At 43.8% G+C, this 7,706-nt stretch overlaps 1 long non-coding RNA gene across 50 annotated transcripts; it reads left to right on the forward strand.

The window, feature by feature from the left end:
• Positions 1-4,072: 4,072 nt before the first annotated feature.
• LOC127912821 (uncharacterized) lies at positions 4,073-5,461 on the forward strand. Of its 50 annotated transcripts, none has more exons than XR_008083529.1 (5): positions 4,073-4,588; positions 4,636-4,769; positions 4,823-4,876; positions 4,930-5,166; positions 5,388-5,404. It is a non-coding gene; the product is annotated as an uncharacterized LOC127912821 (long non-coding RNA). The 50 variants fall into 50 exon arrangements; XR_008083548.1 differs by having other exon boundaries at positions 4,957-5,166; XR_008083517.1 differs by adding an exon at positions 5,167-5,256 and having other exon boundaries at positions 4,743-4,849; positions 4,903-5,118; positions 5,298-5,404.
• Positions 5,462-7,706: the final 2,245 nt, after the last annotated feature.

Consider the following 7,706-nt stretch of genomic DNA (forward strand, 5'->3'; position numbering starts at 1 on the left):
AGACTATTAATTGAGCTCAGGTGCTGTTTCCATTGATCATCCTTGAGCTGATTCTACAACATGAATTGGAGTCCACTTGTGATAAATTCAATTGATTGGACATGATTTGGGAAGGCACAGACCTGTATATAAGGTCCTACAGTTGACAGTGCATGTCAGATCAAAAACCAAGCCATGAGTTTGAAGGAATTGTCCGTAGAGCTCTGAGACAAGATTGTGTCGAGGCACAGATCTGGGGAAGGGTACCAAAGCATTTATGCAGCATTGAAGGTCCCTGAAGAACACAGTGACCTCCATTCTTAAATGGAAGAAGTTTGGAACCACCAAGACTCTTCCTAGAGTTGGCCGCCCGGCCAAACTGCGCAATCAGGGGAGAAGGGGCTTGGTCAGGGAAGTGACCAAGAACCCGATGGTCACTCTGACAGCTCCAGAGTTCCTCTGTGGAGATGGAAGAACTTTCCAGAAGGACAACCATCTCTGCAGCACTCCACCAATCAGGCCTCTATGGTAGTGTGGCCAGACGGAAGCCACTCCTCAGTTCAAGGCACATGCTAATCCGGTTGGAGTTTGTCAAAAGGCACCTAAAGGATTCTCAGACCATGAAACAAGATTCTCTGGTTTGATGAAACCAAGATTGAACTCTTTGATCTGAATGTCAAACAGTCACATCTGGAGTAAACCAGGCACCGTTCATCACCTGCCCAATAACAATCCCTACGGTGAAGCATGGTGGTAGCAGCATTATGCTTTGGGGTTTGATTTTCAACTGCAAGGACTGGGAGACTAGTCAAAGTTCAAGGAAATGATGAAGGATGCAAAGTATAGAGAGATCCTTGATGAAAACCAGTTCCAGAGCACTCAGGACCTCAGATTGGGGCAAAGGTTCACTTTCCTACAGGACATCGACCCTGAGCACACGGCCAAGACAACACAGCAGTGGCTTTGGTACAGATCTCTGAATGTCCTTGAGTGGCCCAGCCAGAGCCCGGACTTGAACCTGATCAAACATGTCTAGAGAGACTTGAAAATAGCTGTGCAGCGACGCTCCCCATCCAACCTGACAGAGCTTGAGAGGATCTGCATAGAAGAATGGGAGAAACTCCCCAAATACAGGTGTGCCAAGCTTGTAGCATCATACCCAAGAAGATTAGAGGCTGTCATTGCTGCCAAAGGTGCTTCAACAACAACAGTACTGAGTAAAGGGTCTGAGTACATTTCTGTATTTATTAAGAAGGAAAGAAAGAAATTTCACAAATGAATTTAAGCATGAAATGCATTCCAGGTGACTACCTCATGAAGCTGGTTGAGAGAATGCCTAGTGTACATGTATGCAAAGTTGTTATCAAGGCAAAGGGTGGCTACTTTGAAGAATCTCAAATATATTTTGATTAAACACCTTTTGTTGTTGAGTTACTTCATATTTCATAGTTTTGATGTCTTCACTATTATTCTGCAATGTAGAAAATATTTGTATTTTTTTTATAAAACCTGGAATGAGTAGGTGTCCAAACGTGTGTGTGTGTGTGTGTATATACCATTTTTATTTAGAATGTAATGTAAAATCTTATTTTCTTGTCTATTACTATTCTGTTTCTATTTTCCATAGCAAAATAGACTAAATTCACAAAGTAGACTAAATTCTTCGCTACTTTAGAACCCGCTTTATTTAAAAAAAAAAAATTATTTAACTTTTTATTTCATCACGGAATCATACAAAAAGGACGGGAGACTATAGCTTGAAAAATTATTTTCCTACATTCGGATTGTTTTCCTCAAGAAATTAAGTCGGATTCCTTTCCAGCTGAGTATCGCGATACTGCTATTGCGACAACTTCCCAACCCATATGGTCTACCATGTAGGGAACCATGGAGAACAGGAACACCAAAGTGTTTATTCCACTAATTGAGGTGTGTATTAAAGGCACTGGACTATTAGAGGCAGAGTGTCAGAATCTATTTACCACTATTTGAGGCAACCCTGGACAGGTTGGGAGGAGGAGACAAATAGAATGTCAGCAAGGCACAGAAGTCTGAGAGCCCCATTCCAAAACAACCAAGGGCATCCCTTCCTTCCTTCCTTCCTTCCTTTAGGAGAGCAATACTGTACAAATCTTCTCAACTTAACCAACTTTGTTCGATGAAGGAATTGGTATTGTAGTGGGGGAGGGAACAATGTATTTTTAAGGTCTTTTGAATGGGGCTGAAGGTTTTTTGTTGTTGTTATTTTCCAACGTTGGGTGATTGCGCTTTTGAGAACCCCCACAGTTTTCCCTATCTGATACATGGCCAGGTGTTTGCATGTCTTTGAAATTTGCTGGAAACATCTGGCTTCTCACCAGCTGTGAGGAGAATAAATATAGAAGAAGCACTAGGAGGTTGGGAAACAGGTGAATTTAACAAGATAACGAGTCCCCACGCCTCATCCTAGCCTTAAACACTCCTGTTCTTCAACTCCATGGGGTGGGTAGCAGCATCTGGTACCCCCTATATATTTGCTGAAGGACAAGGGCATGCCCATCACAGGTGTTCCCCTGGGGTGCCAGCCACCCAATGCTTTGCTGATGTCAGGGAAAAATAAATCTGCAGTACCACTCCACATTGGCCCCAGGTGCAAGCAGAACTGGCACACTTAGAGGGCATGGGGTTGGTAGACTGTATGGATGGCACAGAGCAATGGTAGGAGCATAGAGCAGGGCTGGTGTTATGGTTGGGCCTTAGGGGGCCTGGACCACCATACTGTACCTCCTTGCCCGTCCAACTAAAATACATTGATAATTCATTTGGCCAAGGCTCGCGCCAACAGAAAAAGCCTGATCAATCTCAGTTAAAGCATCCGAATGAGTGAAACCGCACACCTCTGTCTAAGTATGTGTAGGCCATGCGATGTTTCTGATGCTGTCTGGACCAAAATAGTATGGCATGTAAGTATTTTTTACTTAAGTACTTCACACCACTGATGTAGGCCTACGTATTTTACAGGGATTGCGCTATAATGATCAATGTCATGACTAGGGCGGTCATGACATTTTGTCAGCCGGTGATCACGGTAACTGACCGTTAATTAACATAAACACATTTAGCATCTCCTGGCTTCCACGCACAGCCTACAAGCCACTGATGCAGACCTTTTGGAACATCTACATTTTAAAAAGTCTAAATCCATCACAATAAATGGTATGAAGAAAATGTATTCTATTTCAGAAGAACAGAATAGCATACTCAGTTGTCCTTATGTTGGGCCCTGGTCTGACTATGCCATATGGCTGTGGGCTACACTTGTTCATTTAGCAGCCAAGATTTGATTAGAATTATGTGGCATTATTTTATAGTATGAAGAATACAATTGAACATAGCTGAATAAAATATAAATTATATTTTCTCCATGGGATTTGAGGGAGTCCGGACATGCAGCTATTCTGTGTTGAGCGGTTAACAAAGAAACGTACTCCTATACGTTTACTTTAGAGTTATTTATGTAAAGTTAGTTACAAATGTTGGGCTATATGTTTTGACAGGCTGAATGATGCGACGACTGATGATTTGAAAAAAGTTGAATGAACTTTTGTTTTTTTTTGCACAGGCTGTATACACTTCATCAGTCTCTCATTCAATTTTACAAGAACTTGATAATGCATCAAATTTCTCGACTGTATCCGCTTTGTGTGGCCATAACGCACCCTAAAAGAATCCATTCCTTTTGCGGCTAGTGGCCATCGTGCCCTTGGGTTGAATATAATAATTATAATTCCCTTCTCCTGGCTGCGTGCTGAAGCACCTCACTCACATGACTCTCCATCACGTGATCTACCGTAGAAAAATGCTTGTTGAAATTTGTGATTATTGTAGATTTATGTGGTGACAGTGTTTCCTAGCCTCAGTGCAGTGGGCAGCTGGGAGGAGGTGCTCGTATTCTCCATGGACTTTAGTGTCCCAGAACTTTTTTGAGTTTGTGCTACAGGATGCAAATTTCTGTTTGAAAAAGCTATCCTTTGCGTTCCTAATTGCCTGTGTATATTGGTTCCTAACATCCTTGAAAAGTTGCATATCGCGGGGGCATGCTTAAGATGGTGAGGAAAGCACTTTTATTACGTGGGGGAGAGGGGCGTTAGGGTGTGGTTTGGGACTCCTTGTGTTTTTATCTGTAAAGGTGTATATTTTAAAGCTAGATGGCTGAGTCCTGTGAGGGCTGTCATGTTGTTTTCCAGACATCTTCTCCAGGAGACGCTTCATGTCTATTATCCTGTTCAACTGCCTCTGGCTGTTTGTCCCAATGGGCACCCTATGTAGTGTGATACGTTTGAACAGGGTTCATAGAGTTCTGGTCAGAAGTAGTGCACTATATAGGGTATAGTGTGCCCTTTGGGACATAGCTTCTTACTTATGTCCAGCCCTACACTCTAGGTTGAACCCTAACCCCTACACTCTAGGTTGAACCCTAACACCTACACCCTAGGTTGAACCCTAACCCCCTACACTCTAGGTTGAACCCTAACCCCCTACACTCTAGGTTGAACCCTAACCCCCTACACTCTAGGTTGAACCCTAACCCCCTACACCCTAGGTTGAACCCTAACCCCCTACACTCTAGGTTGAACCCTAACCCCTACACTCTAGGTTGAACCCCCTACACTCTAGGTTGAACCCTAACCCCCTACACTCTAGGTTGAACCCTAACCCCTACACCCTAGGTTGAACCCTAACCCCCTACACCCTAGGTTGAACCCTAACCTCCTACACCCTAGGTTGAACCCTAACCCCCTACACTCTAGGTTGAACCCTAACCCCTACACCCTAGGTTGAACCCTAACCCCCTACACCCTAGGTTGAACCCTAACCCCCTACACCCTAGGTTGAACCCTAACCCCCTACACCCTAGGTTGAACCCTAACCCCTACACCCTAGGTTGAACCCTAACCTCCTACATCCTAGGTTGAACCCTAACCCCCTACACTCTAGGTTGAACCCTAACCCCCTACACCCTAGGTTGAACCCTAACCCCCTACACTCTAGGTTGAACCCTAACCCCCTACACTCTAGGTTGAACCCTAACCCCCTACACTCTAGGTTGAACCCTAACCCCCTACACTCTAGGTTGAACCCTAACCCCCTACACTCTAGGTTGAACCCTAACCCCCTACACTCTAGGTTGAACCCCCTACACTCTAGGTTGAACCCCCTACACTCTAGGTTGAACCCCCTACACTCTAGGTTGAACCCCCTACACTCTAGGTTGAACCCTAACCCCCTACACTCTAGGTTGAACCCCCTACACTCTAGGTTGAACCCCTACACTCTAGGTTGAACCCCCTACACTCTAGGTTGAACCCCCTACACTCTAGGTTGAACCCCCTACACTCTAGGTTGAACCCTAACCCCCTACACTCTAGGTTGAACCCTAACCCCCTACTGTAGCTCAGTTGGTAGAGCATGGCGCTTGTAACGCCAGGGTAGTGGGTTCGATCCCCGGGACCACCCATACGTAGAATGTATGCACACATGACTGTAAGTCGCTTTGGATAAAAGCGTCTGCTAAATGGCATATATTATATTATTATTATCCTCTACTGATGGAATGAGGTCAATATCCTTCCAGGATACCCGGGCCAGGTTGATTAGAAAGGCCTGCTCGCTGAAGTGTTTTAGGGAGCGTTTGACAGTGATGATAGGTGGTTGTTTGACCATGGACCCATTACGGATGCAGATAATGAGACGGTGATCACAGAGATTCTGGTTGAAGACAGCATGGTGTATTCAGAGGGCAGGTTGGCCAGGATGATATCTATGAGTGTGCCCGTGTTTACGGATTTAGGGTTGAACCTGGTAGGTTCCTTGATAATGTGTGTGAGATTGAGGGCGTCTAGCTTAAATTGTAGGATGGCCGGGGTGTTAATCATATCCCAGTTTAGGTCACTAAACCAGTAAAAACTCTGAAGATAAATGGGGGTAATTAATTCACATATGGTGTCCAGGCCACAGCTGGGACCTGTGTGAAAATCAATATTTCAAGCATAGTCTGGGACAGTTGTGGGATGCGATAGATTATTGCAACCACTAGCATCAAAAAACCTGTTTTAAGCAATGAGCCTGATGCAACGTATGAGAGCATTTGAACTTAAAATGTTGATACTGTTAGGCTATTTCTTCACATTATAAGCTTGGCAATGTGCACACGGCAGTAGGCTATTAGCGCAAATGTTCCAATAGCAGGAAAACACAATTCTCAAAAGTGACCACAAATGCGATTTATGCATTATGCTAAAGGTGCATTTTTATGGTGAAAATGATCTTACTCAAACTTGAAACTGACACACTGCGTATGTACAGTGCCTTCGGAACGTATTCAGCTCCACATTTTGTTACATCACAGCCTTATTCTAAAATGGATATTTAAAAAAATATCAATCTACACACAATACCCTATAATGACAAAGCAAAAACCAAATGTATTAAAAATGGAACACATACCTTATTTACATAAGTAATCTGACTCTTTGCTATGAGACTCGAAATTGAGCTCTGGTGCATCCTGTTTACTTTGATCATCCTTGATGTTTCTACAACTTGGAGTCCACTTGTGGTAAATTCAATTGATTGGACATGATTTGGCGAGGCAGAAACGTGTCTATATAAGGTCCCACAGTTGACAGTCCATGTCGGAGCTAAAACCAAGCCTTTCAGGGGAAAGGTACCAACAAATATCTGCAGCATTGAAGGTCCACAAGAACACAGTGACCTCCATTCTTAAATGGAAGAAGTTTGGACCCACAAAGACTCTTCCTGGAGCTGGCCGCCGGCCAAACTGAGCAATCAGGGGAGAGGGGGTGTGACTAAATGGTCACGCTGAATTTAACCGTCTAATGACTCTTGACCGCCGGTGTGGTGTTAATACGGTCACAGTAACAGCCCAAGTCATGACACGGGCACAATGAAAGAGCCATAAGCTATAATATAATCATGTTATTATACCAGAATCTAATTGGTAGCATATTACATGGAAAAGTAATGATTAACGTATCATTTACAATGTAATGTGTTTTTCTGGTGATTTCACAATTTTAATTTAGTCAACACATTCACAAATTGTGGCTGTGATCAGTTTTTAGGTTTGGGTTGATTTGAGTTTTATAGCTAGTAAGCAGCCCAAGCAAACATCATTGTGCATATCTTTCTTCACCCACCATCAACATCAACAATCTCTGTAATCCTCCTCCATGCCATTCACCTTCGCATTTTTGTCTCCGTATTCTAGCGAAGCGACATCATATAGAGTTGGAAAACCATACCCAGCAATGATTGACTTTCCTCCATATGTTTTGGTTTTGCTTGACCGGAACTAATGTCCGGTGGAACTATGTTTCATGAACGGAAGATTTTCAAGCAAACATCTGCTTCTCCCCCGAATTGGGTAATGGCAGCGGAAGCCACGTGCAATTTGCATCAAGTTCTACCGCTCCGCTGGCAGGGTTCTTGCCGCTCACCTTCCCACAATCCACTGCGCTTTGCTCCACGTTCCCCCATTGAAAATGAATGGGGGCGGAACGTCGTCTGACACATTTAGAAGTGGTGAAAACCCTACACAGCCTACTACAAAATAGCCTATAGAATGGCGCACAGAATACAATCCAAACCAGTTTCCTGTTGAAAAGGCTTGGTCTTTGTACAGCTGGTCAGGCAACAGTGTTGAAGTCTTTCCCCAATACTTTAAT

Source organism: Oncorhynchus keta, chromosome 28 (assembly GCF_023373465.1).
Source record: "Oncorhynchus keta strain PuntledgeMale-10-30-2019 chromosome 28, Oket_V2, whole genome shotgun sequence".
Classification (NCBI taxonomy): Eukaryota; Metazoa; Chordata; class Actinopteri; order Salmoniformes; family Salmonidae; genus Oncorhynchus; species Oncorhynchus keta.